Source organism: Pseudophryne corroboree, chromosome 5 (genome assembly GCF_028390025.1).
Source record: "Pseudophryne corroboree isolate aPseCor3 chromosome 5, aPseCor3.hap2, whole genome shotgun sequence".
Lineage (NCBI taxonomy): Eukaryota > Metazoa > Chordata > Amphibia > Anura > Myobatrachidae > Pseudophryne > Pseudophryne corroboree.
The window spans coordinates 441,557,646-441,574,657 of NC_086448.1; positions in this window are offsets into that span (position 1 = coordinate 441,557,646).

Genomic DNA, 17,012 nt, shown 5'->3' on the forward strand with positions numbered 1-17,012 from the left:
AGACAAACAGGAACTAGGTTTGACAACCAAAGCACTGACGCCTTCCTTGCTCAGGCACAGTGTATTTATACCTGCAGCAAGGAAGGGATTGGCTAGGCAATTATGCAGATTAACAATACTGACAACAGATTGGAGGAAATGATCAGCTGACAGAATCCAAGATGGCTGCGCCCATGCAGACACTTGGAGGGAAGTTTGGTTTGTAATCCATGTGGTAATGAAAACAGTAATGGCGGCGCCGGCCACTGGAGACAGGAGACGCCAGGCTGACAAGTGCACATCCAACCACGCGGACACAGCGGAGGCCGCGGCTGACGTAATCGCCACTCTGACACTCTGCATGCAGAAGCTCGGGGACGGCGGCGGAGGCCGCGGGAGACGCCATGCCAGATGTAATATGGCGTTACTGTGACAGCGTCTCAGAGAGACAGGAGAGGATGCAGGAATGTGAACATTAGGATAACAGATGGGATCCGGTCCTGGAGCGCTGAGCCAGCCTTAGGAGGCATCTGATGGGTAAGAAATGGCGTCCAGATACCCGGATCGTGACACTATGGGACTGATAGTTCCTTTTTAGTAAGGTTGATGATACCTGATTTGGAGGTTCTTGTAGGAAGTTGATGGCCCTTCTTTTTTTGTTTGCCGATTTTTCTTCCGCCCCTTGTGCCTCTTCTCCTGTATGTATAGGTCTTTTCACCCCTTGTGGGGAATCCAGGCGAGTATGAAGGAGTTCCTTCTCCTGGCGGTACTGTAAACCAGTATTCCTCCTCTCCCCTAAAAAAGTCCCCCTCTTCGGAGATGCTGGTCTCAGATGTTCATATCTGTTATAATGTGAGTACCTCGGGCGGACAATATCCGGAAATGGTTGGGATTGATAGGAGTATTTTCTCCCGTGTCCACACCTAGGGGACTGATTGGAGCTCCTCCTCCTTGTCCTATAGGCACTTCTTTGTTTAAGATGCTGTATGGGAACATAATTGCGTCTACTGTGAAATACTTCATTGTCATAATCTTCTGTAACTCTTCTCCTTCCTTGTACTTGATACTCCCTATAGTCCTGTTTATTGGGACCGTTATTGCCCCAATCATGTACTTTCCCATTAGTGTAATCAGATTTGTCCCTAGCGAACTTCTTCTGTTTTTGCATTATAATTTCATTTTCTAAAGAGTCTAGCTTATGCTGGAGATCTGCCACGTCCCTCTTGAACTCTTCATCTTCATTAAATTTAATAAGAACGGACTCCAATTTACTAATGTCTACTTCTAAACCTTCCAGTTCCCTCTTTCTCTCTGTGACAATAAGATTTACCAATTTGGTAGCACTTTCATCTAAAATCCTATTCCATTTTATATTAAAATCCTCGCTCATAGATCCCATTACAGGTGTCTTGTTGAGCCTAAGACCTCTGGGGATGCGGCCTACCTCAAGATATTTCTCAAGGGTAATGAAATCGTACCAGCTCTTTAGCTCCCTGGTGGCCAATTTCTCCATTTTGTTAAGCAGATGATAATATTCTTCATTATCTTCCTCTGTCTGCTCCATGTCTTGTACGTCCTGGTTTTACATTTTTGGTTTCTACTTTTACGGTCATTAAACAGAGGCATAATGCCAAGCTGCACTGGGGAGTAACTAACAGAAAATAAATACACAAAAAACAATACTCCCCTCCTGCGCTAATCTATTATGATATATGGGATGTGAGAAAAAGTATCCAGACGATACTCTCATGTTATAGTCCCACACACACCAATACTAATCTATGGTAATTAATTGATCCATTAGGTTCTTTTGGGTTGGAATTAGCCGACTTCATTATCATCTTGAACCTCCTCTATTGATGGTTAGAATTTGGGTAGTCGACTCTAGAGGTATGTGGTGTAATACCCAAATACGTGAATCTGGTAATAGCCTTTGTACATATTTGATTACAACTTCAATTAATATGTTCCAATTAGGTTGGAGTGACATTACCACAATGGTGGTTATCGAATTTTCCTTATGAATATCCTTGATTGATTGTCTGGGTCCATCAAAATAGTTATTTTTTGTCATTATTTATCAAAAATCAGAGGTATGTCCTGTCTTGTAATTATGATGTATGGATGTCCCCCTTTTTTTGCTCCTTGTTCCTTCCCTGTTCCTTTCATTCTCTCTGTGACTAAAGTTGATTATAACACTGCTCTGCTATACCATGTCTTGCTTAATTGTCTTTATACTGTTCACTTTTTATTATTCTTAATTATATTTTTTGTATATTGTAATCAGTAATGGTTATATAAATGCTAAGCATTGATCAGTTGTCCTATAATTCTAGACACACCCCTGATGAAGTCTTGATATTAGATGAAACGCGTTGGGCTATTACTCTATTTTCTGATGTTATCTCCGAATACTCTATAAGATACAGGCAGAAGTTTATCTGCACCCTTCCACAAAACACAGGAGATTTGCATCTTGCTAACTATGTAATGTGATGGACACTATGTATGCTTCTGTATTTTTTTTATAAATTATTAAATGAACAGTATATTTTTGTTTTAATGCCAGATTTAATCATACCGTATAATCTTCTGAGGTTTTTTAAACTTTGGGGTTGACACAATCCTTGGGCGCCCTATTCCTCTATTTCTCTGTTTCAACCGATACAGGAAGACCTGTATCGGTTGAAACAGCTGTTGGGATGTGCCTGTATGTACACTTGTCGCCTTGATATGGAATAAATCTTTTTCGTTTTCTCATCTAAACCGTGAGTGCTGGCTTGTTTTGCTTTTTCCAATGAGCTGGAAAAGCGAGTGCCTTTATATATATATATATATATATATATATAAATATATATATATATATAAATATATATAATTTTGTATGTCTGTGTATATATAGCTGAATAGATCACAGTGCGAGCTGACCAGTAAGTGGGACCCCCTACTGTCCGTATGCAGTGAAGCATAATATCTATATAACGGAGAACAAAACATGGGAAATCCTGACACTCTCCCTCTCTATAAACAAAAATTAACCCCATTGGGGCAGCATTATAAGGAGTATTTATATACTTATTAAATTCTATATCTACACAGTATATGCCATTTAAAGTTTTGGCAGCCAAATATGAGAGTCCTGGGATATATTCAATATTTATATGTGATATGCAAAAGCACTTACTGACTGGCTCATCACTAATTCTCTTACTTCCAGATATGTTCGAAAGATGAAATGTAACACAGGTATTCTTCAGGTGGGAAATAGGAACACAATGTAGTTCGAATTTTAATAAACCTCCACTAAAGGGATGAAAAGGAGGTTGAAATAATGACGTCATTACCAATGCGTGGCTTCCGTTGCATGAACGAGAACGGCCAATCAGATCAAAATTTGGATCGCACCTCCAGTGTGTAGAATTTAATAAACAACAAAAATGGTCCTGTCACTTTTTACAGTGTCTGCTACAGGTGCTCCTTGGGTAACGCCAAGAATTAATATGGTCTCAAATTTATCTCTATAGATTTACCACATTTTTTGCATTAATTTATATTTACAAATGTGAAAATCAGAAACTCCCGTGTGAAGAATGGGTATAACAGCTAGTTGTAATAAATATATAAAGCACTAAAAGGAGAAATCTATTTTACAGAATATGTTACACAAATGATATAACCTTGATATAATAATGAAGAATGGATCTCTGAGGCTTATATGTTTACAGACAGAAAAAGCTACACTACATGATTAACAAAGTTGCTAAAAGTTGATACACTGATCTTCTGATACAATGTTTTTTCAATAGAAAACAATAGGAACAGCCAAGGATAAATGTACTTTGTTTATCTTTATAAAAAAAACACAACGATAACATTGAGCTACAGTGAGCCCTGAGGGGAATTATTCTTGTGAAATCTAAAATTATTTCAAAGCTAAGAAAGTATATGGCAGAGGTTCCCAAACGCGGTCCTCAAGGCACCCTAACAGTCCAGAATTTAGGTATATCCATGGCTCAGTACAGATGGTTAAATCAAAGTGACTAGGGTGCTAATTAAGTCACCTGTGGCCAAGCATGGATACATTTAAAACCAGGACCGTTGGGGTGCCTTGAGGACTGCATTTGGGAACCTCTGGTATTTGGTGAAAGCCATTCACAAGTACTCCATTCTCCATAGGGAATTGAAAATATAGGATCAAATTTAAATAAATATGAACACAGCAGCCATTTGTTTTTAAACCACTTTATTCATTATTTAATCACGTTCTCTATTATTTGTAAAAAATATATATTTTCTCTTACGTCCTAGAGGATGCTGGGGTCCATATTAGTACCATGGGGTATAGACGGGTCCACCAGGAGCCATTGGCACTTTAAGAGTTTAATAGTGTGGTCTGGCTCCTCCCTCTGCCCCTCCTAGCAGACTCAGTTTAGAAAATGTGCCCGGAGGAGCCGGTCACAGCTAGGGGAGTTCTACAGAGCTTTCTTAGTAAAAGTTTTTCTTAGAATTTTTTATTTTACAGGGAGGCTGCTGGCAACAGCCTCCCTGCGTCGAGGGACTGAGGGGTGGAGCAGTGTCCGCCCTGCGGGGTCTGAGCCGCTGACTGGACATTGAGCTCCAGAGGGGATAGATCGCTCCCCGCCACAGGGGAACGCTCACCCTAGCAGCATGCCGCCGCCACCCCCTTGCAGAGCTGAAGTGTGGCGAGTGAGTCACCGCCCCCCCCCCCCCTAACAAGCGGGGGGTCGGTGTGAAGATAGCGGCTACAGGGTAGGAGCGCAGTATTAACTGCGCTCCCGGACGGCTCAGCGGTACATAGGTGCAGTGCTGTGAGGGGCGCCCTGAGCTAGCGCCTGACCCTACGCTGACCAATTCAGCCTGTCGGGATCTGAGGATCTCAGCCAGCACACAAAAACCTCAGGCCAGTATTATCTTGAAGAGTGGGAAGACAGCGCCATTAAGGGGGCGGAGCTTCTCAAAGCGGACCCAGCCGCGTTTCAGCGCCCTTTTCCTGCCTGCAGTCGGATGCAAGTAGAAGACCAGTCCCTCCAGTGCAACTCCAGCTATCTGTACGGTACCAGGGGGTTGTAGAAGGGAGGGGAGGCTGTGTAAAAGCTGTGTCACCTATTAAGGGACACAGTGCTGGTTTAGGGTCTCCCTATACCTGTGATAGCAATGTGTGTGGGTTGGCTCCAATCACTGTGTCTTTCTGCCATTTTTTGGGGGGAAACTGTCACCCCTGTGTGTATGTGGGGTGAGTGGTGTGTATTAACAAACATGTCTAGAGACTCTGTTTCATATGCTGCAGAGGATTTATCTTAGGAAGATCCCATCCCATGTAATCAGGATTGCACTGTTGTAGCGCAGATCTAAGCTAGAGAACCGGAGTGGTTAGCCTCTCTTAGGGGGACTATTTCTCAGATTTCTGAAAGGGCTGCAAGAACTGAGCATGCAACTCAGGTATTGCAGTCCTCTATGGTTGTATGGTCTGACACTGCTCCCTCAGGGTCCCCTGCGGTACATTCTCACAAACGTGTACTTGCCAAGATTATGCAGGATGACACAGACATGTGTCGAGGGGGACGGCATCACTTGCTAAGGGGGTGCAGTTGATGATTGAGGCCGTAGGGGATGTGTTGAACATTTGACACAACTCCTGAGCAGGTTGAGGAAGCCTTCTTCACGGACAGTAAGAAGGTCCCTCTCACCTTCCCAGCATCTAAGGAATTAAATGCTACCTTTGATAAATCCTGCGAAAATCCGGAGAAAAAGATCCAGATCCCTAAGAGGGTCTTGGTTGATTTTCCCTTCCCAGAGGACGATAGAAAGAAGTGGGAGTCTCTGCCAATAGTTGACGCCTCTGTCTCCAGGCTGTCAAAACAGGTGGTTTTACCAGTCCAGGGATCTAGCGCTTTGAAGGACCCAGCAGATCGCAAGGTGGATGCTACGCTCAAATCCATTTACACAGCCGCAGGGGCTATACTGTGGCCTACTATTGCCTGTGCATGGATTTCTAAAGCTATAGCCAGGTGGTCAATCACTCTGCAGAAGGACTTGACTATGATGGATAAAGGTGACGTTGATTTAATTTTTACGTAATATACAGGATTCTGCAGGTTTCCTGGTAGATTCCATGAAGGACCTGGGTTCCATGGCTGCGGGGATCTCCTCCATGTCCGTCTCAGCTCGCAGGGGTCTCTAGCTGCGCCAATGGTCTGCCGACGTGGAATCGAGGAAAAGTGTGTAGGGCCTACCCTATACAGGTCAGGCTCTCTTTGCGGAGGCGCTGGACGCGTGGATTGCCACGGCTACCGCGGGTAAGTCTCCTTTTCTCCCCTCAGCTGCACCGGCTACGAAGAAGCATTTTACACCAGCCACTTCACAGGCCTTTCGGCCCGTGAGGCCTAGAAAGAACAAGCCTTCTCACACCTTCAGAGGTGGTCGTGCTAAAGGAAAAAAGCCTGCTCTTACAGGTTCCCAAGACCAGAAGCCTACTTCTGGTACCTCAAAGTCCTCCACATGACGGTGGACAGCACAGCCTGGAGGAAGGTCAGGTGGGAGCAAGACTCCGGCATTTCAGCCATGTCTGGATGTCATCTGGCCTGGACCCTTGGGTACTAGATAGTGTCCAGGGGGTACAGGCTGGAGTATCAAACTCTCCCACCTCACCGTTTCTTCAAATCAGGCTTGCCAGCTCTGCCGGCAGACAGAACAATTCTTCTGGAAGCTATCCGAAAATTTGTAGTGTCTGAGGTCATTGTTCCAGTTCCGCCTCATCAATGGAACAAAGGTTACTATTCGAACCTTTTCGTGGTACCGAAGCCGGATGGTTCGGTACGACCAATTCTGAACTTAAAATCTTTGAACCCTTATCTCAGGGAATTCAAATTCAAGATGGAGTTTCTGAGAGCTGTCATCTCAGGACTGACGGAGGGGGAGTTCCTGGTGTCCCTGGACATCAAGGATGCGTACCTCCACATTCCCATTTGGTCACAGCATCAGGCATATCTCAGGTTTGCACTGTTAGACGATCACTATCAGTTACAGGCACTGCCGTTCGGTCTCTCCACGGCCTCGAGGGTCTTTTCCAAGGTGATGGCAAAGATGATGGTTCTCCGCAGCAAGCAAGGGGTGAACATAATTCCGTATCTGGACGATCTCCTGATCAAGGTGTCGTCCAGGGAGAAGTTGTTAAGATCCATTGCGCTCACGACACATCTGCTCAAGGAGCACGGTTGGATCCTGAACCTTCCAAAGTCTCATCTGGAGCCGATAAGGAGGCTGTCTTTTGTGGGGATGATCCTAGACACGGAAGTGCAGAGGGTGTTTCTACCGGTGGAGAAAGCAATGGTGATTCAAACAATGGTCCGGGATGTCTTGAAGCCTACCCGGATATCGGTTCATCAGTGCATCCGCCTTCTGGGGAAGATGGTTGCCTCCTACGAGGCTCTGCAGTACGGAAGGTTTCATGCTTGATCCTTTTAGCTGGATCTCTTGGACCAGTGGTCGGGATCTCACCTACATATGCACCAGAGGATACGTGTGTCGCTGAAAGCCAGGATTTCGCTTCTCTAGTGGCTACAACTACCACACCTTCTGGAAGGCCGAAGGTTCGGAGTTCAGGACTGGATCCTTCTAACCATGGATGTAAGTCTTAAGAGGTTGGTGAGCAGTCGCTGAGGGGGAAACCTTCCAAGGAAGGTGGTCGTATCAAGAATCTGTCTCCCAATAAACATCCTGGAGCTAAGGGCTGTATACAACGGTCTTCTTCAAGCAGCACACCTGCTACAGAATCGAGCTGTTCAGGTGCAGTCGGACAACGTGACCACAGTGGCCTACATAAACCGACAAGGCGGAACGAAGAGCAGGGCTGCAATGTTAGAGGTGTCAAGAATCCTCCTATGGGCAGAAAGGCACGCAGTGGCGATGTCTACTCCTGGAATGAAGATTGCTGACAACTGGGAAGCAGACTTCCTCAGCAGACACGATCTCCATCCAGGAGAGTGGGGCCTCCATCCGGAGGTGTTCGAGGAGGTAACAACCGGTTGGTGGGGGGTTCCTCACATAGACATGATGGCCTCTCACCTCAAAAAGAAGCTGCGAAGGTACTGTTCCAGGTTGAGAGACCCACAGGCAGTGGCGGTGGACGCACTGGTAACACCATGGGTGTTCACATCAGTGTATGTGTTCCCTCCACTTCTTCTGATTCCAAAAAGTTCTTTAGTTTGTAAGAAGAACAAAGGTTCTGGCAATCCTCATTGCTCCAGACTGGCCAAGGAGGGCTTGGTAGGCGGATCTGCTGGATCTTCTGCTGGAACATCCAAGGCCCTTACCTCTTCGGGAGGATCTGCTGCTGCAGGGCCCGTTCGCTTATCAAGACCTGCCACGGCTACGTTTGACGGCATGGCGGTTGAGCGACAGATCTTGGCTCCGAAGGGTATCCCAAGCGAGGTGATTCCTACCCTGATACAGGCTAGGAAGGGGGTAATGTCTAAACATTACCATTGCATTTGGAAAAAATGTGTCTTGCTGTGAATCCAAGAAATTTCCTGCGGTGGAGCTTCAACTTGGACGTTTTCTCCTTTTCCTACAAGCAAGTGTGGATATGGGCTTGAAATTAGGATCCATCGAGGTCCAGATCTCAGCCTTGTCCATTTTCTTCCAAAAACAACTGGCTGTCCTCCCTGAGGTTCAGACCTTTTTGAAAAGGGTTCTGCACATCCAGCCTCCCTTTGTGGTGCCAACGGCACCCTGGGATTTTGATGTGCTGTTGTAGTTCCTGCAATCGGATTGGTTTAAGCCTCTACAGGAGGCGGAAATCAAGTTTCTCTGACGTCCTAGTGGATGCTGGGGACTCCGTAAGGACCATGGGGAATAGCGGCTCCGCAGGAGTCTGGGCACAAAAGTAAAGCTTTAGGACTACCTGGTGTGCACTGGCTCCTCCCCCTATGACCCTCCTCCAAGCCTCAGTTAGATTTTTGTGCCCGAACGAGAAGGGTGCACACTAGGTGGCTCTCCTGAGCTGCTTAGTGAAAAGTTTAGTTTTTAGGTTTTTTATTTTCAGTGAGACCTGCTGGCAACAGGCTCACTGCATCGAGGGACTAAGGGGAGAAGAAGCGAACTCACCTGCGTGCAGAGTGGATTGGGCTTCTTAGGCTACTGGACATTAGCTCCAGAGGGACCGATCACAGGCCCAGCCATGGATGGGTCCCAGAGCCGCGCCGCCGGCCCCCTTACAGAGCCAGAAGACAGAAGAGGTCCGGGAAATCGGCGGCAGAAGACGTCCTGTCTTCAATAAGGTAGCGCACAGCACCGCAGCTGTGCGCCATTGCTCTCAGCACACTTCACACTCCGGTCACTGAGGGTGCAGGGCGCTGGGGGGGGGGCGCCCTGAGACGCAATAAAAACACCTTAGATGGCAAAAAATACATCACATATAGCTCCTGGGCTATATGGATGCATTTAACCCCTGCCAGAATACACAGAAAAACGGGAGATAAGGCCGCCGAGAAGGGGGCGGAGCCTATCTCCTCAGCACACTGGCGCCATTTTCCCTCACAGCTCCGTTGGAGGGAAGCTCCCTGGCTCTCCCCTGCAGTCACTACACTACAGAAAGGGTTAAAAAAGAGAGGGGGGCACTAATTAGGCGCAGTATTAAAAATACAGCAGCTATAAGGGGAAAAACACTTATATAAGGTTATCCCTGTATATATATAGCGCTCTGGTGTGTGCTGGCAAACTCTCCCTCTGTCTCCCCAAAGGGCTAGTGGGGTCCTGTCCTCTATCAGAGCATTCCCTGTGTGTGTGCTGTGTGTCGGTACGTTTGTGTCGACATGTATGAGGAGGAAAATGATGTGGAGACGGAGCAAATTGCCTGTAATAGTGATGTCACCCCCTAGGGGGTCGACACCTGAGTGGATGAACTGTTGGAAGGAATTACGTGACAGTGTCAGCTCTGTATAAAAGACAGTGGTTGACATGAGACAGCCGGCTACTCAGCTTGTGCCTGTCCAGACGTCTCATAGGCCATCAGGGGCTCTAAAGCGCCCGTTACCTCAGATGGCAGATACAGACGCCGACACGGATACTGACTCCAGTGTCGACGGTGAAGAGACAAATGTGACTTCCAGTAGGGCCACACGTTACATGATTGAGGCAATGAAAAATGTTTTACACATTTCTGATAATACGAGTACCACCAAAAAGGGGTATTATGTTCGGTGAGGAAAAACTACCTGTAGTTTTCCTGAATCTGAGAAATTAAATGAGGTGTGTGATGATGCGTGGGTTTCCCCCGATAACAACTGATAATTTCTAAAATGTTATTGGCATTATATCCTTTCCCGCCAGAGGTTAGGGTGCGTTGGGAAACACCCCCTAGGGTGGGTAAAGCGCTCACACGCTTGTAAGAACAAGGGCTCTACCCTCTCCTGAGATGGCCGCCCTTAAGGATCCTGCTGATAGAAAGCAGGAGGGTATCCTAAAATGTATTTACACACATACTGGTGTTATACTGCGACCAGCAATCGCCTCAGCCTGGATGTGCAGTGCTGGGTTGGCGTGGTCGGATTCCCTGACTTAAAATATTGATACCCTAGATAGGGACAGTATATTATTGCCTATAGAGCATTTAAAAGATGCATTTCTATATATGCGTGATGCACAGCGGAATATTTGCCGACTGGCATCAAGTGTAAGTGCGTTGTCCATTTCTGCCAGAAGAGGGTTATGGACACGACAGTGGTCAGGTGATGCGGATTCCAAACGGCATTTGGAAGTATTGCCGTATAAAGGGGAGGAGTTATTTGGGGTCGGTCTTTCAGACCTGGTGACCACGGCAACAGCTGGGAAATCCACGTTTGTACCCCAGGTCGCCTCTCAACATAAGAAGACGCCGTATTATCAGGCGCAGTCCTTTCGTTCCCAGAAGGGCAAGCGGGCAAAAGGTTCCTCATTTCTGCCCCGTGACAGAGGGAGAGGAAAAAGGCTGCAGAAATCAGCCAGTTCCCAGGAACAGAAGCCCTCTCCCGCCTCTGCCAAGCCCTCAGCATGACGCTGGGGCTTTACAAGCAGACTCAGGCACGGTGGGGGCCCGTCTCAATTAATTTCAGCGCGCAGTGGGCTCACTCGCAAGTAGACCCCTGGATCCTTCAGGTGATATCTCAGGGGTACAAATTGGAATTCGAGACGTCTCCCCCTCGCCGTTTTCCTAAAGTCGGCTTTACCGACGTCTCCCTCTGACAGGGAGGCAGTTTTGGAAGCCATTCACAAGCTGTATTCCCAGCAGGTGATAATCAAGGTACCCCTCCTGCAACAGGGAACGAGGTATTATTCCACACTGTTGTGGTACCGAAGCCGGACGGCTCGGTGAGACCGATTCTAAATCTAAAATCTTTGAACACTTACATACGGAGGTTCAAATTCAAGATGGAGTCACTCAGAGCAGTGATTGCGAACCTGGAAGAAGGGGACTACATGATGTCTCGGGACATCAAGGATGCTTACCTTCATGTCCCAATTTACCCTTCTCACCAACGGTACCTCAGGTTTGTGGTACAGAACTGTCACTATCAGTTTCAGACGCTGCCGTTTGGATGGTCCACGGCACCCCGGGTCTTTACCAAGGTAACGGCCGAAATGATGATACTCCTTCGAAGGAAGGGAGTTTTAGTTATCCCTTACTTGGACGATCTCCTGATAAGGGTAAGATCCAGAGAACAGTTGGAGGTCGGTGTAGCACTATCTCAGGTGGTGTTGCGGCAGCACGGTTGGATTCTCAATATTCCAAAATCGCAGCTGGTTCCGACGACTCGTCTTCTGTTCCTAGGGATGATCCTGGACACAGTCCAGAAAAAGGTGTTTCTCCCGGAGGAGAAAGCCAGGGAGTTATCCGAGCTAGTCAGGAACCTCCTAAAACCGAGCCAAGTCTCAGTGCATCAATGCACAAGGGTTCTGGGAAAAATGGTGGCTTCCTACGAAGCAATCCCATTCGGCAGATTCCACGCAAGAACTTTCCAGTGGGACCTGCTGGACAAATGGTCCGGGTCGCATCTTCAGATGCATCAGCGGATAACCCTGTCACCAAGGACAAGGGTGTCCCTCCTGTGGTGGTTGCAGAGTGCTCATCTTCTAGAGGGCCGCAGATTCGGCATTCAGGACTGGGTCCTGGTGACCACGGATGCCAGCCTGCGAGGCTGGGGAGCAGTCACACAGGGAAGGAATTTCCAGGGCTTATGGTCAAGCCTGGAGACATCACTTCACATAAATATCCTGAAGCTAAGGGCCATTTACAATGCTCTAAGCTTAGCATGACCTCTGCTTCAAGGTCAGCCGGTGTTGATCCAGTCGGACAACATCACGGCAGTCACCCACGTAAACAGACAGGGTGGCACAAGAAGCAGGAGGGCAATGGCAGAGCAAGGATTCTTCGCTGGGCGGAAAATCATGTGATAGCACTGTCAGCAGTGTTCATTTCGGGAATGGACAACTGGGAAGCAGACTTCCTCAGCAGACGCTCTGGTAACACCGTGGGTGTACCGGTCAGTGTATGTGTTCCATCCTCTGCCTCTCATACACAAGGTACTGAGAATTATAAGATGGAGAGGAGAAAGCACTATATTCGTGGCTCCGGATTGGCCAAGAAGGACTTGGTAACCGGAACTTCAAGAGATGCTCACGGAGGATCCGTGGCCTCTACCTCTAAGAAGGGACCTGCTCCAGCAAGGGCCCTGTCTGTTCCAAGACTTACCGCTGCTGCGTTTGACGGCATGGCGGTTGAACGCCGGATCCTGAAGGAAAAAGGCATTCCGGATGAAGTCATCCCTATCCTGATCAAAGCCAGGAAGGATGTAACCGCAAAACATTATCACCGCATTTGGCGAAAATATGTTGCGTGGTGCGAGGCCAGTAAGGCCCGACGGAGGAATTTCAACTGGGTCGATTCCTACATTTCCTGCAAACAGGAGTGTCTATGGGCCTGAAATTGGGGTCCATTAAGGTTCAAATTTCGGCTCTGTCAATTTTCTTCCAAAAAGAACTAGCTTCAGTCCCTGAAGTTCAGACGTTTGTAAAAGGGGTACTGTATATACAGCCTCCTTTTGTGCCTCCAGTGGCACCTTGGGATCTCAATGTAGTTTTTGGGTTCCAAAAGTCACATTGGTTTGAACCACTTAAATCTGTGGAGTTAAAATATCTCACATGGAAGGTGGTCATGCTGTTGGCCCTGGCCTGGGCCAGGCGCGTGTCAGAATTGGCGGCTTTATCCTGTAAAAGCCCTTATCTGATTTTCCATTCGGACAGGGCGGAATTGAGGACTCGTCCTCAGTTTCTCCCTAAGGTGGTTTCAGCGTTTCACCTGAACCAACCTATGGTGGTGCCTGCGGCTACTAGGGACTTGGAGGACTCCAAGTTGCTAGACGTTGTCAGGGCCCTGAAAATATATGTTTCCAGGACGGCTGGAGTCAGAAAATCTGACTCGCTGTTTATCCTGTATGCACCCAACAAGCTGGGTGCTCCTGCTTCTAAGCAGACTATTGCTCGTTGGATTTGTAGTACAATTCAGCTTGCACATTCTGTGGCAGGCCTGCCACAGCCAAAAATCTGTAAATGCCCACTCCACAAGGGAGGTGAGCTCATCTTGGGCGGCTGCCCGAGGGGTCTCAGCTTTACAACTTTGCCGAGCAGCTACTTGGTCAGGAGCAAATACGTTTGTAAAATTCTACAAATTTGATACCCTGGCTGAGGAGGACCTGGAGTTCTCTCATTTGGTGCTGCAGAGTCATCCGCACTCTCCCGCCCGTTTGGGAGCTTTGGTATAATCCCCATGGTCCTTACGGAGTCCCCAGCATCCACTAGGACGCCAGAGAAAATAAGAATTTACTTACCGATAATTCTATTTCTCGTAGTCCGTAGTGGATGCTGGGCGCCCATCCCAAGTGCGGATTGTCTGCAATACTGGTACATAGTTATTGTTACCAAAAATTGGGTTATTGCTGTAGTGAGCCATCTTTTCTAGAGGCTCCTCTGTTATCATGCTGTTAACTGGGTTTAGATCACAAGTTATACGGTGTGATTGGTGTGGCTGGTATGAGTCTTACCCGGGATTCAAAATCCTTCCTTATTGTGTACGCTCGTCCGGGCACAGTATCCTAACTGAGGCTTGGAGGAGGGTCATAGGGGGAGGAGCCAGTGCACACCAGGTAGTCCTAAAGCTTTACTTTTGTGCCCAGACTCCTGCGGAGCCGCTATTCCCCATGGTCCTTACGGAGTCCCCAGCATCCACTACGGACTACGAGAAATAGAATTATCGGTAAGTAAATTCTTATTTTCTCTCGTGGAAGGCGATCACTTGGTTGGCCTTAGCTTCTGCTCGACGCATGTCGGAATTGGGGGCTTTGTCCTGTAAAAGTCCCTATCTGATCTGCCACAAAGATAGGGCGGAACTAAGGACTCGTCCACAGTTCCTGCCTAAGGTTGTATCAGCTTTCCATATCAACCAACCTATTGTGGTGCCAGTGGCTACTGACTCCTCAATTGCGTCAAAGGCCTTGGATGTTGTGAGGGCTTTGAAGATTCATGTGAAGAGGACGGCTCATCATAGAAAAACAGACTCTCTGTCCTCTATGATCCCAAGAAAATTGGGTGTCCTTCTAAGCAGTCGATTTCACGCTGGATCAGTTTCACCAGCCAGCATGCATATTCTACGGCAGGATTGCCGTGTCCAAAATCTGTAAAGGCCCACTCTACCCGTAAGGTGGGGTCTTCCTGGGTGGCTGCCTGGGGTGTCTCGACTGTATAGCTTTGCCGAGCTGCTACTTGGTCTGGGTCGAACATGTTTGCTAAGTTTTACAAGTTCAATACTTTGGCCTCTGATGACCTCAAGTTTGGTCAAGCAGTTTTGCAGGAGCCTCCGCGCTCTCCCTCCCGTTCTGGGAGCTTTGGTACATCCCCATGGTACTAATATGCAACCCAGCATCCTCTAGGACGTAAAAGAAAATAGGATTTTAATTACCTACCGGTAAATCCTTTTCTCGTAGTCCATAGAGGATGCTGGGCGCCCGCCCAGCGCTTCGTTTTCCTGCATTGTTTTTTTCATTTTTATTTTTTTCAAATATTTATTGGTTTTTCAAAACATAAAGTTACACACATGTGCAATAGACAGTATATGGACCACATGGTCAACGACAGCAACAGCAATGGTAATATAAGCAGCGTAGATATCAGTAAAAACAATCAAGAAGGAATCTTGCAGAAGTGCTGTGGGACACTCAAGGATACACATGAGAGGCTGAAAGTTCATACACCGCCAATACAGATATCAAACTTCAACAGGAAAAACAAAGTCAGATAAAGAGAGGAGATGGGGGATAGAGGGGGAGAGGGAAAATGGGAGAAGGGTGATCTATGCCTAACTAAACAAACACAGGACATATAGAGTCAAATTCGTCCAGAACCAACAGTCAAAGGTAAACAGTCCCAAATATGAAGATCATGAATTGTTATGCCTCACATGACAGAATGGTTGGGCTCTTCATCAAATGAGAATATGCAAAATGGGACAGAATGCTTAAATAATAATTGGTGGATTACAAGTCAAACAACATATTCCGATGTAAGTACCAATCTGTGGAGTCAAATCGAGCAAAAATCTGGGTTTGAGACACATGTGGAAGGGTGCTAATATAAGGGTGCACATGGTTTTGCCCAATTGCTATCAAAAATCCTGCTGCGATCAACTTGGAATTACCCCCATAGTCTCAACTTTTTGTATGTCAGATTTCGACATTCGTAAAGGGAGCATTTGTATCATGTAGGATAGTTGGGGAAAAAGTACTGACTTAATGGCAAAGATGTCCAGGTGTAAAGTTTCTTTGAGATGGACGTAATAATCGGGGTAAACTTTAGACTATAAACATCTTGAAGGGTTACCGGTATCTGCACCCCTAAATATTTTATAGCTTTAGTGGCAATTTTAATATGTCGATACGGACCGTGCGTGTCTAAATAGACGGGCGGACCATTTAAGGGAAGCAGTTCAGATTTGTGTACATTTATAGAATATCCAGAGAATGAGCCAAAAGCATTGATTAGGTCAAAGGCTGCTGGCAAAGTTAAATCAGGTAATGACATAAGTAGCAACATATCATCGGCAAACAATGAGAGACGAAGGTCAAGACCACCTATTCCAATGCCATGATACATGGGGGATTGTCTAATGGAAATGGCTAGCGGCTCCAGTGCCACTGCAAACAGAAGGGGGGAGAGAGGACATCCCTGGTGGGTACCCCATTGGATAAGAAAAGGCTGTGACAGAAAACCGTTGCAGAGGATTCTCGAATCAGGGTTACGATATAGGATCCGTATATAATCAATAAAACGAGGAGGGAAACCAAATCTAGACATTGTGTCAAATAGATGATCCCATTGCACCATATCAAATGCTTTTTCCGCATCCAAAGCTAGTACAGCTGCTGGGACAGATGACCTGGTGCTCTGGGATGTAAGGATTGCTGATAAAACTTTCCTAATATTCACCGTTGAGGAACGGCCCATAATGAACCCCGTCTGATCACCATGGATAATAGAAGGCAAGACCAATTTGAGCCTCTCTGCAAGGATTTTCGTCAACATTTTGTAATCCAAATTGAGCAGGGATATAGGACGATAAGATCCAGGGTTAGATAGGTCTCTACCAGGTTTGGGCAGAATGGTAATTGTGGCAGTGTTAAAATACAAGGGTAGATCTCCAGTGGAGAGAGTATCATTAAAGACCCTGGTCAATTTGGGAGCTAATAATTTATAAAATTCAGAGGAAAGGCCATCCGGTCCCGGGGCCTTCCCGGTTTTTAGGTGAGCTATGGTCCTGGAGACCTCCGTCTCAGTAATAGCCGCTGTCAACGTGGCACCAAGGGTAGTTGCCAGTTGAGGGACAGGTAAGTCTTTCCAAAAAACGTGAGATTGAGAAGGGGAAGAAGCAGCGGTGGGCTTAGAGTATAGCGAGGTATAATAAGTGTGCATGATTTGGGCAATCTGGG